Source organism: Dipodomys ordii, unplaced genomic scaffold, assembly GCF_000151885.1.
Source record: "Dipodomys ordii isolate 6190 unplaced genomic scaffold, Dord_2.0 Scaffold13, whole genome shotgun sequence".
In the NCBI taxonomy this organism is placed as follows: domain Eukaryota; kingdom Metazoa; phylum Chordata; class Mammalia; order Rodentia; family Heteromyidae; genus Dipodomys; species Dipodomys ordii.
This window is the reverse complement of record NW_012267229.1, coordinates 12,538,500-12,554,242: the sequence shown is the minus strand read 5'-3', so window position 1 is coordinate 12,554,242 and position 15,743 is coordinate 12,538,500. Positions and strand designations below refer to the sequence as shown.

At 44.8% G+C, this 15,743-nt stretch overlaps 1 protein-coding gene across 1 annotated transcript in view; it reads right to left on the bottom strand.

The window, feature by feature from the left end:
- Positions 1 to 9,327, bottom strand: part of Csnk2a1 (casein kinase 2, alpha 1 polypeptide) — a 58,994-nt gene extending 49,667 nt beyond the window's left edge. Inside the window, exon 1 of the mRNA XM_013010885.1 lies at positions 9,159 to 9,327. The gene's annotated coding sequence lies outside the window, so the exon portion shown is untranslated. The remainder of the gene's footprint in view (positions 1 to 9,158) is intronic.
- Positions 9,328 to 15,743: the final 6,416 nt, after the last annotated feature.

The following is a 15,743-nucleotide window of genomic DNA, read 5'->3' as shown; positions in this document are numbered from 1 at the left end:
CTTCCACACACACCTTTTTAAAGGGACAAGGAAGGTCTCATACAGTGCTTCAGGTCACCATGCTCAGCTTTGCCCATTTTTTAAGGTAGGGTCTCACTATGTACCCCAGGCTGTCTTGGAACTCCTCATCCTTCATCTTCAGCCTCCCAAGTGATGGATTACAAACATGTACCTCCATTTTTAACAGGATGGTTTTCTTAAAATTTATAGAACATTAATGAAATAGCTAAATTGAGAAATGCCCATTAGGGTATTAGTCATACTAGAAAAATGCCAATTGTTCACTATTCCAAGTAGACTAAAATGTTTCAGCTAATAAAAATCAGAACAGCCCACAAGACAAGAAAATTTTAAGAAAATAACAGAATGCCAGGTGTTGGTGGCTCATGCCTGTAATCCTAGCTGTTCTTAAGGCTGAGATCTAAAAATCCTGGTTTGAAGCCAGCCTGGGCAGAAAAGTCTGTGAGACTCTTATTTGCAATACACTACTCAGAAAAAGCCAGAAGTGGCATTGTGGCTCAAGTGGTACAGCAATAGCCTTGAGTACAAAGAGGCTCAGGGATAGTCCCTAAGCCCTGAGTTCAAACCCCAGGACTGGCCAAAAAAGAAAATAGAAAGAAGTCAGACATATGGTCATACAAAATTATACAAGATTAACCTAGAGCTGGGAGTATGGCTTAGTGGTAGAGTGCTTGCCTAGCATGCATGAAACTCTGGGTTCAATTCCTCAGTACCACATAAACTGGAAAAAGTTGGAAGTGGTGCCCTGGTTCAAGTGGTAAAGTGCTAGCCTTGAACAAAAGATGCTAAGGGATAGTGCCCAGGCCCTGATTTCAAGCCCCAGGACTGACAAAAAAAGAAAAAAAGAAAAAGAGTAATCTAGCTCTGGTATTTAACCTTAACATCTTCACTTCAAATAACACTTTCTATGAAAGAAAACATCACCACTAATGTAAAAAAAGACTGCCCTCCATGGCAACTGTTGCTAAGTAATTTTTTTTTAATGTATAAGGCCGAAACAAAATTTGTAGAAACCAGTGAAATTCCACTCCTAATGCATCTTGTAATACTGTGAAATCTTTTACCCAAACTTTTAAAAACTCAATCCTTGATTTCTCTAATACAAAAGAATATGCTTGGTCAGCAACTATGTCTGTTGAGTTTTATTCTGGAGCACACAATATTTTTATCTATAACGCAATGCAAACATATCCTGCTGCAATGACAGAAGACAATTTTCCTTAATAATCCTATAGGAATTTCTTCATTTGAAAAACTAGCTGGCCTAGATTTCTCTCTATTAAGAAACAGCTAAAGAACAGGCATGGGTGGTTCCCACCCCAGCTACCTGGGAGGCAGAGATTGGAATGATTAGAAGGGGAGAATTGATGAGACACTCTCCCCATCCATCCACCCAGTATATGAACATAGTGGTACACACCTATCATTCAAGCTACTTGGAAAAGCATAAAATAGAAGGATCACAGTTCAGGCTGGGCCAGACAAAAAGCAAGACTCTATCTTAAAAATAACCAGAGCTAATAGCGCTAGAGGTATAGACTTACATGCCTAAAACTACAATCATTCAGCCAGCTCTAGAAGTACAATATCTTGATTGCCCATTTAACTTTCAGATAGCCTAAACAGATAAAAAAAAATTTTTTTTGGATTGGTTGTAGGGCTGGAACTCTGGGTCTGGATGCTGTTCCTGAGCAGGGCTGGCTTTGAACCATGATCCTTAGATCACAGCCTCCTGAGTAGCTAGGATTACAGGTGTGAGCCACCAGCGCTAGACAAACAGATAATCTTAAAAGTCCTTCATACTCTAAAATGCTGACTTTTGTCATTTTCCTACTCAGGAAATGAAAATAAACAGTCTTATTCCTACCATGCCCTGACTTAAGTTGAATTAGACCACATTTTATGAACCCAATCAATAGGATACGAAGAACAAACACAAAAATATACTTTTCTATGTGAACATGCTAGTCTTGGATCATGAACTTAAGAGCCTGGTCTCTATCACTAAGGTCGTCTTTCTTTCTTTCCTTTTTTTTTTTTGCTCCTGGCTAGAACTCTACCACTTCATACTTCCAGCTTTTTAGTGGTTAACTAGAGATTCTTGGTTCCAGTTAACTTTTCTGCCTGCTCTGGCTTCAAACTGTGATCCTCAGATCTTAGCCTCCTAAGTAGCTAGGATTACAGGCATGAGCCACTGGTACCTGACTAAAAAGACCTTTCTTAAAAGCTAGATAACTTCATTCTGTAGGTACAATTACTAAATTTGTCTCAACCTCAAATGCCAATGACAGAAAAAAAGATCTCACATCTTTGGACTGGGAAAGAGTGGAAGACATTAGAGAGCAAACAGACAACTATATAACCCATCAATTTACAAAAATGTATGTCCTAAAATATAAAAAATGGCTAAAAAGTTTACAAAAACATACTACTTTAGTGATTAAAAATGTTTTATCTAGGTCCTTCAAACTACATCTAAAGACAGTGAGAAATATTTAAACACCAAGGAAAAAGCATAGGATCCATTCAACACCAATTTTCTGTGAAGTCTTCCAAGACCAAATCACTTTACAGAATAATCTTTGCTGCTTTTGTTCTCTAGAAAATCCCCCAGATTCTGAAATAAAACCAGCAAAAACCAGTTATTAGTTTTCTCTTGTTGTCAATGCAAATGATCATAAACAAAACAACACAAATTTAACATCTCCATTTCTACAGGCCAGAGGGCGGGTTGGTATTAGCTGGTATCAAGGTGGATTTCTTGCTGGAAACTCTTGAGGGAAAATATTCTTCCTGCTCATTCAAGCTACTGGTCAAATTTAGTTCCTTATGCTGTAAGACTGAAGTCTTCGTTCCTTTGCCTGACCTTTGCTTCTAGACACTGTGCATTTACAGTTTCCATGGATTCCCCTCCAAGAATAGCAGGTTGGGCGGGGGGTGGGAAGGAGGGCAGGGATGGTACGGGGAAACAAAGGAGGAGGCAACAATGCTTGATAAGAAATGTACTCATTACCTTGCTCATGTAATTGTAACCCCTCTGTACGGTATTTTCACAATTTAAAAAAAAAAAACTTAAAAGAATAGCAGGTTGAATCCTTCTCAGGCTTCAAATCTCTTCTGACTTCAGACAGAGAACTTTTTTTTCTTTTGTTTTGTCGGTCATGGGGCTTGAACTCTGGGCCTGGGAGCTGTCCCTGAACCCTTCAGCTCAAGGCTAGTGCTCGACCACTTTAGCCACATGCCACTTCCGGCCTTTTCTGTTTATGTGGTGCTGAGGAATTGAACCCAGGGCCTCATGCATGCAAGGCAAGCACTCTACCATTGAGCCACCTTCCCAGCCCCAACTTTTTTTCTCTTAAGGCCATATATTATGAGACACGACACACTCAGAAAATCCAGAATAATCTATTTTTAATTTATTTCAAGATCCTCAACCTTAAAAGTCCCTACAAAGTTCTTTCTGCCTTATAACACTCACATTTCAGAGACCAAGGTATTATTGTCCACACCCCAATTAAGGGCACATTCTGCTTACCACAGTCCATCCTCTGATCTCAAAGAATTACATCTCTCACATATAAAAAATGGATTTATCCTACCCAAAGTTTTCCAAAGCTCTCACCCACTACAATATCAACTCAAAATCCAAAACTCTCATGTAAAACTTCTCAATTCAAAATTCCCAAATATCTTTTTTTTTTTTTTTTTGGCCAGTCGTGGGGCCTGAAGTCTGGGCCTGGGCACTGTCCCTCAGCTCTTCAGCTCAAGGTTAGTATTCTACCACTTGAGCCACAGCGCCACTTCTGGATTTTTCTGCCTACGGCATAATTCCTGTAAAAAAGTTATCTGCTGCCAACATCCTAGATGGGGCTAGCATTGGGTAGCAGTTACAGATATTCTAGTTTAAATGGGGAAAACAGAAGAGGAAACAGACACAAGGTCCAAAATAATTTTAAAATAAAATTCATCCCATTTCATAGCCCAAGAAAAATCCTCTGCAGTTTTTAGTTCCACCCCCTTGAGCTCAGTTCCATTTGAGTCACCTTTCTTTTTTTAATGAAAACCAGCACATTCACATGTGAGTAGTTTTCTAAGCTTGCTTATACATAAAATTTGGAGGGTCCAACATAATTACTCTTACTTTCTCTTTCAACTGCACCTAGCATTATCTTTGCTGGCCTGAAACTACCAGGAGTCTAGTGGGCTTTGCATGAATTTCACAGGGGTTCACTCCACAAATAAATCAGGTTGTACCTTCAACATTTTGCTTGAAAAATCTCCTTGGCAAAACATCCAAGTTTACCACTCAAATTCAGCCTTTCAAACAACCACAACATGGAATTCTAAACCTATTTGATACAATGTAATAATGATCCCTTTTCCTATAACAAGCACTTCACTTTCATCTCAGTCATTAACATTCAAATTCCTACTAGCCATCAGTTCTAGTTCTCTTTTTTGTCCTATCATACGCCTCAAAATTCTAGCCTCTGCCCACTTTCATTCCATTTTCAGGTAACAGTACCAAAATCTACACAAGTACTCTACTGCTGGCATAACAAATTTCTACTAAGGCTTATGACACCACAAATTTATTATCTCACATTTTCTGTAGGTCTTAACTGGTGAGCTTGGTAGATCTCCTGCTTTTAGAAACTTCAACCCAAAATCAAGGTGTTTGGGAAGCTGTATTCCCTCTTGAAACTCTGGGACAGAATCTACCTCCCAGCTCATTCAAATTGTAGGTCAAGGCCAGGTGCAGGTGGCTCAAGCCTGTAATCTTAGCTATTCAGGAGGCTGAGATTGGGGGGGGGGGAGACGAGGGAGTTTCAAGGCAGTACCCAGGCCCTGAGTTCAAGCCCATGACTAACCAAAAATAAATAGATAAAATTGTAGATCAAATGTCTCAGTTCTGGCTGGCTGTCAGATATGAGGCTTCCCAGATTCACTTTCATACTTTCCATGTGGCCCTCTCAGAAACCATGGAATCCCCTCATGCTTTGAATCTGATGTCTCCTTTCTACTCATTTGGATAAAGTTCTTTTTTTTTTTTTTGGTTACTCATGGGGCTTTAGTTAAAGGCCTGGGCTCTGTCCCTGTGTTTTTTCACTCAAGGATAGTGCTCTACCATTTTGAACCACAGCTTCACTTCCAGTTTGCTGGTGGTTACCTGAAGATAAGAGTCTCACTGACAGCTGGTTGGCTCACCCTGTAATCCTAGCTACTCAGGAGGCTAAGATCTGAGGATTGAGGTTCAAAGCCAGCCAAGGCAGGAAAGTCCATAAGAGCCTTTTTTTTTTTTTGGTCGATTGTGGGGCCTGAACTTTGTGCCTGGGCACTGTCCCTCAGCTCTTCAGCTCAAGGCTAGTGCCCTACCACTTGAGGAACTACTGCACTCCTGTCTTTTTCTGCTTATGTGGTACTGAGGAATCAAACCCAGGGCCTCATGCATGCAAGGCAAGCACTCTACCACTGAGCCAAGTTCCCAGCCCTACATGAGACATTTATCTCCAATAAACCACCAGTCAACCAGAAGTGGCACTGTGGTTCAAGTGGTAGAGCACTAGCCTTAAGCTGAAGAGCTGAGGGACAATGCCCAGGCCAAGAGTTCAAGCCCCAGGACTGACAAATAAAAAAAAAAAAAAGGTCACAGATTTTCCTACCCAGCTGACTTTGAGCAGGGATCCTCAGATCTCAGTCTCCTGAGTAGCTAGGATTACAAGAGTGAGGTACCAGCTCCTGGCTTACTTAAGTTTTCCACTATTAAAGACTCATAAGCTGGGAGCCAGTAGTTCACATGCCAGCCAGGGCAGGAAAGTCCGTGAGACTCTTATCTACAATAAACCACTAGAAAACCGGAAGTGGCGCTGTGACTTAAGCGGTAGAGCGCTCACCTTGAGCTGAAGAACACAGGGACAGCGCCCAAGCCCAGAGTTCAAGCCCCACGATCTGCCCAAAAAAAAAAAAAAAGGCATACCCAGAAAATCCAGGATAATTTCCCTATTCCTTTTTTTTTTTTTTTTGCCAGTCCTGGGGCTTGAACTCAGGGCTTGGGAACTGTCCTTGAGCATCTTTAACTAAGACTAGCACTCTTCCACTTGAGCCACAGCACCACTTCTGGCTTTTCTGTATGTAATACTAAGGAATTGAACCCAAGGTTTCACGCATACAAGGCAAGCGCTCTACCACTAAGCCACATCCCCAGCCCTTTCACATTTTAAGAGTCTTAACTTCAAAGTATCTCCAAAGTTCCTTCTGCCATTTAACATTACTTATAGATTCTAAGATTAAAGCATGGAGATCTAGGGTGTGGGGTATGGTGGCATTTTTCCTGTGACATACCCAAACACCATATAAGGTTTTAAACTAAAAAGAAAAAAAATAGCAAAAACTTGCTTTAGTATTAAAGAATTAAAGGAGGGGGAAATGGAGGGGGGCAGGAAAGGGCAGTTGGCGCTGGTGGCTCATGCCTGTAATGCTGGGGCTGGCACTTGGGGTCTACTTCATATCTTCTGAGACCAGCCTATTTGATGAAAAGCTAGGGATGGGTGGGAGAGTGTTGAATAAAACCTATTCACTTTGGGCACTGATAGCTCATGCCTATCTATAATCCTAGCTACTCAGATCTGAGGATTGTAGTTATGAACTAGACCAGGCAGGAAAGTCTGTGAGACTCTTACTTCCAATTAACCACCAGAAAACCAAAAAATGGAGCTGTGGCTCAAAGTGGTAGGGCATTACCCTTGAGCAAAAGAGCTCAGGATACAGCGCAGGGGCCTGGAGTTCAAGCTCCAGGACCTGGACGGGGACACACTCTCACGCGCGCGTGTGCACATACATACATGCACACACATACACACACACAGACTTGCAAGCTAAGGAAAATCTTCTTCTTTGAGAACATAAAGGTGTATGTTCAAAGCCTCATCCTTGGAAGAGTAGGTAGGCAATAGAACTAAATGCACACTATTGAAATGTAGCTGCCACCTGTTTCATCCTCAAAAAGTAAGACAATTCCCCCTTAACTCTAAAATTACCTCATGTTCCCCTTGTCTTTTCATAAATGAGGACACAAGTATGGAGGTGGCCATAGGGTAACCTATCTTTGACATTACTATAAAAATCAATCTAAGCCGGGCGCTGGTGGCTCAGGCCTGTAATCCTAGCTACTCAGGAGGCTGAGATCTGAGGATCGCGGTTCAAAGCCAGCCCGGGCAGGAGAGACCGTGAGACTCCTATCTCCAATAAACCACCAGAAAACCGGAAGTGGCGCTGTAGCTCAAGTGGTAGAGCGCTCGCCTTGAGTAGAAGAGCTGAAGGACAGCGCCCAGGCCCAGAGTTCAAGCCCCACGACCGACAAAAAAAAAAAAAAAAATCAATCTAAGTAAATAGCAAAGCCTTTTCCTTGTTTCTTCGAAGTCACACATCGTCCAATAGCAAATGAAAGCCAAATGCTTGAAAGGCATAGAAGGACAAACCTGTCCTGCTAAGATTTCAGCAGGTGAACTTTTCAAACTGCCAGGGAGAAGAACTAGTATTGGTCATTGGATGTTATCACCAGGCCTATCAAACCAGTTAAACCAAATGATCTGCAATAACTATAAGAAATAATTTCTGAAGCAGTTTGTGTGTATACACACAAGCTGATACTGGAGTTTGAACTCAAGGCTGGAGCACTCTCAGCTTTATTTTACTCAAAGCTAGTGCGCTATCTCTAGAGCCATACTCCACTTCCTGCTTTTTGCTGGTCAATTGGAGCTGAGTGTCTCTGACTTCCCTACCCTAGGCTGGCTTCAAACCTTCATCCTCACATGGCAGCCTCCTGAGTAGCTAAGATTGCAGGTGTAAGCCACAGGACTAGCTCTGAAGCCAAACCCGACAAACTTTACCTAAACCAGAGAAACCCTAAATATACAGGTTGGCCTTTTTAATAACTGACAAGTAAACCTATTAAGCAGGAACCATCAGGCACTGTGGTAAATACCTGATACAATTACTTTATTTACTCATTACTATATACTTTTGAGCTAAAAATGATCAGCACCCACATTTTATAGATAGAAAAATTGAGGCTTACAGAATTTTGGTCACACAGCTAAGTAGTAATGGCCCTGACATAGACCCTAGGAAATCTAGTTCTTAACCACTGGCCTAAACTGTCAACACTTCAAAAGGAAAGAGATCTCCAACTTCAGAAGGGAAAAATCTCCCCTTCCAATTTTTATTTCCATTTCCTTTCTCCATACCCACTTCCTACTGATTTTAACCATTATGAAGAGTCAATCAAGAATTCCCAAATAACCTGTCACCTTTTCAGAACTCTTTCCTCCCCCACAAAAGCGAAAGCCAACAGGCAATTCTGACTCTGCTTCCCCAAAACAAACTACAGAAGCTCCATCCATCCCCTGCTTAACCTAGATAGATCCCAGAACTGTGCCAAAAAAAAAAAAAAACTAACAAGAAACAAAATTCAGAAGTCTTGCTCTTTCAAAAGGTCACCAATATCTGTATACTTCTGAGCCAGCTTTTCATTCTCGATAGCTTTCCCTCCCCCTCCCCCGACCCAAACTCCAAACTAGCTTTCAAGCCTTACTCCACCCGCAGAGCCCCACTTCGCGGGTCTCTGCTTTCTCCCCAGCAACCCCGCCCGGGGGTGGAGGTTACCCCTCCACCTCGCACCCAGCCTGCAGGTGGAAAGCTCAGCCCCGCCCAGAGGGACCCGAGGGAGGCCCCCACCTCAGCTGCCTCGCTCGCGGGAGGCATCCTTCCCCCTCGACACCCCCCCCCCGAGACCCCACCCCTAAAACTCCCTTCCCCCTTCGCCGGCCCGCACCTCCCAGTGGTCCCCCCCCCCGTCTCCACCCAGCCCAACCTCCCTCCTGTAATAAGCCAGGGTCCGATCGCGGCGTCCCGCCCTCACTTGGGCCTCCGCGCCGCCAGTGCCGGGCTCTTCACCGTCGGGGGTGGCCCCGGCCTCCCGGATGGACTGCAGGGGCCTGGGCTGGGGGGAGGGGGGCTGGGGCAGGCGACAGGCCGCTGGGGAGCCCGCTGAGAGCGTGAGACGCGGTCGCGCCCCGCCGCCTTATCTCGGCCCACCGCCGCCCCCTAAGGACCTCGCCTAGCGGCCCCCACTGTACCTGTGGTGGAAGCGGCAGCGGCAGCGGCCGCTCTCCCCTCTCTTCACACAGACAATATGGCGGCGGCGGAGGAGGAGACACACGGCTCGGCCGCCAGCCGCAGGGACCAGAGCGAGGCTGCAGCCTCCGCGCTACCGGAAGCGGAAGCTCCCTCATACCAGGAGGCGGGGCGAGTCGACTTCCGGTCCCGCCTCCCCTCAGCGGAACCTACCTGGGCGCGGCCATGCTGGGATGTCCTATCGCCTCCCGGAGGGTTCAGTTATAGACTGGGCGGTAGAGGGAAAGAATTCTCAACGTAAAGCATAATGGTAAGATTTCCAACAATGAACAGCATTTTACTGTGGTACCTGCGGTGACTGACGAGACAGAGGACACGAGGCCTCCTACTAGGCGTACAGTTGGTTTGGCCCGAGGGAAGATGGCGGTGCCTAGGTTTCCCGCACTACGCCCTGCAGGGGCAGCTCTCCGAGCCGCGAACTGGCTCGGTTCTGGCAGAGAAGCCACGCGACCGGCAGAGCTGTACAGCGGAGCATTGTGGGAGCTGAAGTCCCTCCTGCTTTGACCCCTCTTCTAGGATTAAGGTTTCAGCAGCACTTTTTCTGTTTTCCGACCAAACTTGAGTTTCGCACAAGTTATAGAAAGTTGGGCCCTGGGGCGGGGCGTGACGCCGGGGTCCGAGAAATGACAGAGCCCGAGGCCCAGTTCCTCCCCGCACCGGGTCCCTACCTGGAGCCGCGGGTCCTGAGTACCGACAGGATTTTCCGCCTTTACCATCCGCCTCTCCTCCACACTCTCTTTTCCGGGGTCACCTCCCCCAAATAATCACTGTGCACTTTCTACTGTTCAGACCAGATCATAGACTCCTCTTGGTCAAAATTTTCCCGTAGCTCTCTTGTCCCATTATTTTGCTTGACATTCAAGGTTTTCCAGTTTGGGGTCAGACCCCTCCTTTCTAGTCTACCCTTCTGTCACACTCCTCTAAACTTCTTAATGTTTCCATCCCAAATGGAACAATTAACCTTCCTCCCTTTGCACAGATTTGTCACTTTTGTTACTGTTAACTTCCTGGATTGGATAACTTGTATCTGTCCATGGAACTAATTCAGGAGTCTTCCCCCTGGGGATATCTTAAACTCTGCCAAATCCAGGTACCAACACTCAGCAACCTGAGGTCCACAATCTGACTCCTCTACCAGATTGTGAGCCCCCAGTGGACAGAGCTAGATGTGATAATCACCTTGCCTCCCTGCAGGCCCTGCTAGAAGCTGGCAGATAGATATAGGTGTTGCAAAGGTGGATTCAAGTGTTAGCCTCACCTCTGCCTGGGCAGAGGTGTGAGGGCTGAACCAAGGGGTGAGGAGACTGGGTTATTTCTGTACCAGCCATTCCTCCCCGCGATCTCAAAATAACTGCCTGTTCCCTGGATGGGTCTCTGAGACACCCTTCTCAGCCCTCCTTTCACAGTTTGTCAGCTGATTTATACCTCTGGTCCCAAAGAGACAAGCTCTTTGTTCCCATTTGGGATAGTAGTGAGCTTGGCTGTAGACACATAGTGATAACCTTGGGAAGGTGGAAGTGAGTGACCTTGTCTAGGCCTCATCTCTAGACAGTTCTGTGGTATTTGAATTATCCACATTTCTGAGTATACTTGAGTGTCCATGGACTGGGTGGGTGTCATTCCTCCTCCTTGGTCTCAGTTTCTCCACCTGTGGACTGAAGAAGTTAAATAGGTAATCCCAAAATTTCTGTGAAATGGTTATCCAAGAAATGACTGGCCTTCCATGTACTTTGTGGACCTTGGACTTTTTTTTTTTAATGAGGGTCCTGAGGCTTGGACTCAGGATCAGAATTCAGTCCCTGAGCTTTTTTTTTTGCTCACAGCTAGCACTTTACAACTTGAGCCACAGTTCTACTTACAGCTTTTTGATTAATTGGTGGGCTTTCCTGCCTCAGCTGACTCCACAAACTGCAATCCTCAGATCTCAGCAACCTGAGTAGCAAGGATTACAGGTATGAGCCACAGGTGTCTGGCTCTTGAAGCTTCTTTTTCCTTGTTTTTAATTCATGCTTATTCCCCTCAGTTATTGATCACTTGCTACATGGCAGACAGTAGGACCTAGGCATATGGTGTGATTGAGACAGAGGCCAACTGAAAAGTCTATGAGACACTTATATCCAATTAACCACCAAAAAGCCAGAAATTGAGCTGTAGCTCAAGTGGGAGAGATCCAGCCTTGAGCAAAAACAGCTAAGGGACAGCACTCAGGTACTGAGTTCAAGCCCCAAAATCAGCAAAACAAGCAAATAAAACAGAACACCCCAAGTGTGTCCGCTTTCTACTGCTGCTTAACAAGTCACTCAAAACAGTGGCTTCAAACCACCATCACTCATTCAATCTGCAGTTTAGACATATCTCAGTCTTAGCCACAACAGCTCTTTCCTGTTCTGCAAGATCTCTCTTTCTCTCCCTTTTTTTTTGGTTGATCATGGGGCTTGAACTCTCGGCCTGGGTGCTGTCCCTCAGCTCTTCAGCTCAAGGAGAGTGCGCTACCACTAGAGCCACAGCAGCACCACTTCCAGTTTTCTGGTGGTTTATTGGAGACTCACGGACTTTTTCCTACGCAGGCTCGCTTTGAACCGCAATCCTCAGATCTCAGACTCCTGAGTAGATAGGATTACAGGCATGAGCCACCAGTGCCCAATTTTCTTAAAAGCTCTCTGAGAAATTGCTCCTGCATTTGCTCTCAGGGGGCAGATCAGTAAGCTAGCCTATTCTGTCTGGCCTCATTCGCTTGACTGGCAATTGAATGGGTGCAATTGGTTTTCCATGTGGCTTCTCCAGTAACGTAGGTCAGGCTTCCTTACATGATGGAGGTGGGGGTGAGGGGTTTGTGGAAAAGCAGGATACCTTGAAATTTTGGCTCGGTGGACTAGGAATGTGGCTTACTGGTAGAGTGCTTGCCTAGCATGCATGAAGCCCTGGTTTTGATTCTTTAGTACTACATAAACAGAAAAAGACCGAGGTGGTACTGTGGCTCAAGTGGTAGAGTGCTAGCTAGACTTGAGCAAAAGAAGCTCAAGGATGTCAGGCGCCAGTGGTTCATGCCTGTAATCCTAGCTACTCAGGAGGCTGAGATCTGAGGATCAGGGTTCAAAGCCAGCCCAGGCAGGAAAGTCCATGAGACTCTAATCTCCAATAAAGCCACTAGGAAACCTGAAGTGGCACTGTGGCTCAAGTGGTAGAGCGCTCACCTTGAGCTGAAGAGCACAGGGACAGTGCCCAAGCCCAGAGTTCAAGCCCCATGACCGACCAAAAAAAAAAAAAAAAAAGTTCGGGGACAGCCCAGGCCCTGAGTTCAAGCCCCATGACTGACAAAACAAACAAACAAAAACCAGCCCATGAGCCCAGCCAGCTCAAATTCAACAAAACTAGAAACAAACTCTCTGTAGATGGTACTATGCTTTGAATTCGGGGCCTTGTGCTTGCCAGGAAGATGATCCATGACTTGAACTATATTCTTAGTTTCTCTCTCTCTTGAAACAGCATCTCAAATTTTTGAGACTGGCTTCAAACTCATCTTTCTGACAGCCTCCTGAATGCTGGGATTATAGGCACATGCCACCACTCCCAGATCTATACTTCAATTCTCAATGAGAAAAACAATCACAGTGCAAAGTCATGTGTACCAGGAAGGATGGAAGTATCATGGCAATATTTGCAAACATTATTCTAAATTAAAAAACCACATGTTTTGAACTGGCTAGATAAATTACAGTGTAATTAAATATGGGGTGTGTGTGTGTGTGTGTGTGTGTGTGTGTGTGTGTGTGTTGGTACTAGGGCTTGAATTGGGCACTGTCTGTCCATTAGCTTTTTTTGTTTGAGGCTGATTCTCTGCCATTTGAGCCACAGCTTCACTTCTTAATTTTTGGTGGTTAATTGGAGATAAGAGCCTCACAGACTTTTCTGCCTGGGCTGGCTTTGAACCTAGATCCCCAGATCTCAACCTCCCAAGTAGTTAGAATTATAAGTGTGAGCCACCAGTGCCCAGCAACATGGAGTTCTTTATAATAACGAGGGCTGATATTTTCAAGCAATTAATATGTGTACATGATGTTTTACATATATTAACTCAACTAATCTTCACACCACCACTGCAACTCCTCCATTCAATGCACCAAATCTCACAGAGGTCAAAAAGCTTGTCCAAAGTAAGTCAGCAGCTGGTGAAACCGTTAAAAGGGTGAGGACAGTATTATGTCCTAATATGCAAAGTTGTCCCTAGCAGACTGTTACATGGTAAAAAGTGAGAGAGGAAATAGTTTGGTTAGGGGCAGGGAGTAGAAAGCTGGATGTTGATTGGTTTATTCTGGGCTGAGATGTGAGGATTAAGGTTCTAAGCCAGCCTGGGTAGACAAGTTTTAGATACTCTTAGTGCCAATTAACCAGAAAACAAACAAAAAAAAAAAACAGAAATAAAGATGGGGCTCAAGTAGTAGAGTGATAGAGTGCCGGCCTTGGGCAGAATAGCTCAGGGACCATGTGAGGCCCTGACTTTAAGCCAGTACTGGTGTGCACATATGCACTATGCATGCGGGCGTGCGCGCACACACACACACACACACACACACACGGGTAAATATGTATTATAGAGTTTTAGATAAAGTTCAGGAAAGGGGAGGTGGGGTGTGGTGAGATAGGACTCAAGAGTAGCCTTGAACTCATAGTCCTCTTGCTTCCAGATCCTGAGTTCTGTGGTTACAGGTGTGTGCTACCACACTTGGCTTATGAAACATCCCCACCAAGAGGAAGAGGAGGGAACTTTCAACATTTCTGTCTATATGATTTGAATAAAGCAGACATGAATATTATTGTCAATGCTCCATAAAGAAATGTTTTACAAATCTCCTTTAACTTGTTTCTCACTTCTGCCTTTTTCTATTTGGTTTGTACTTTTACTAGTTTGTTTCCACTGCCCAGCCCAATCCCTTATCTCTGCCCGGCAGTTTCTTCTCACTGCTCTACACATGGTCCTGGAGGAAACCTTACTAACCACCTGTCCCTTTCTAAGATTTGTCCTGCCCTGCATTAACTGCACAGAAAACCAAACCCTTTGGCCTGGTGTACAGGTATTTGTAACTTGGTTGGATTCTAGCTATTAACTTACTAACAATATAAACTTGGCAAGTTATTTGATCTTTCTGAACCTCAGTTTCCTCATATGCTAAAAAGAATGAAAGAAAGCCAGGCCCTGGTGGCTACTCAGGAGGCTAAGATCTGAGGATTGTGGTTTGAAGCCAGCCAATTATCCCCAATTAGCTCCAATTAACCACTCAAAAACCAGAAAGTGATACTGTGGCTCAAAGTGGCCCTGAGTTCAAGCCCCACAACCGAGAGAGAGAGAGAGCCCAGGGACCTGAGGTTAGTCACCTCCTTTCTGCCCCCCCCCAAAAGAAAAAGTACACAGGTAAAAAGGATACAGTGCTATATATTTTGTGGCAAGTTACATTAATTAATAATATGTGTGCCTTCCCCTGCCACTCCACCCCCACCCCCTTACCTGGCTAGGGGATTTGTTTTGCCCAGTGGAATGTATGTGTGAGTTCCAGCCTAGGCCTTAGAGGTCTCATGCTTTCAACAGCCTCTTTTGGAATTTTCCTCTGTCAGGAAGGGTGCCACTATCCTTGATAGTGTTTGGATTCAAATCCAGGGCCTTATGTATGCTGGACAAGTATTCTACCACTGGACTTTTCACTTTTATTGTAAGGCAGGGTCTTACTAAATTGTTAGGCTGGCCTTTATTTTTTCCCCATGCTCTTGTCTCAGCTTCTGGAGTAGCTGGGTTTATAGATATGCACCATCATATTTAGCTTGTGTTACAAGTTGTTTTTTGTTTTTTTGTTTTTGTCATGAAGCTTGAACCTCTGGTCTTGGGTGCTGTCCCTGAGCTCTTTTGCTGAAGGCTAGCACTCTACCACTTTGAACCACAGCTCCACTTCCAGTTTTCTGATATCTAATTGGAGATAAAAGTCTCACAGACCTTCCTGCCTGGGCTGGCTTTGAACTGTGATCCTCAGATCTCAGCCTCCTGTGTAGCTAGTATTACAGGCATGAACCACCAGCTCACATATTTGTTTACAAGTTGTTGGGCTGAGAGTACAGTTCATTGATAGAGGTTCAAGGTCCCAAGTTCAATTCCCAGTGCAGCAAGAAAGAAAGGATTAAAGAAATACGAACTGCAGTTTTTCATGCGCTCTATTTTGAACAGCAGAAAACAGGTAGGCAGGAGATTTTCTGTGACATCTGAAAAAGCAATACCCTTTACTTAACATTGCCCCACCCATCCCCAGCCCTGCATCAAATAGTCTGGTCCCAGAAGACCAGATGACACAGAACAGACCCCAAACAAAGTCAGCCCCAACTGAGCCCACATACAGCAGGGGAAGGAGCAGAGTCAGTGTCTGATTCTGCAGGCTGCAGGGTTTGAGATGCTTTGCTCTGCCACATTCTGATGGTCAGAGCTAAGAAAGTGCTCATCTTCAGCTTCTGTCAGGGCTGAATGGATGAATAGGGCAAAGTGCTTC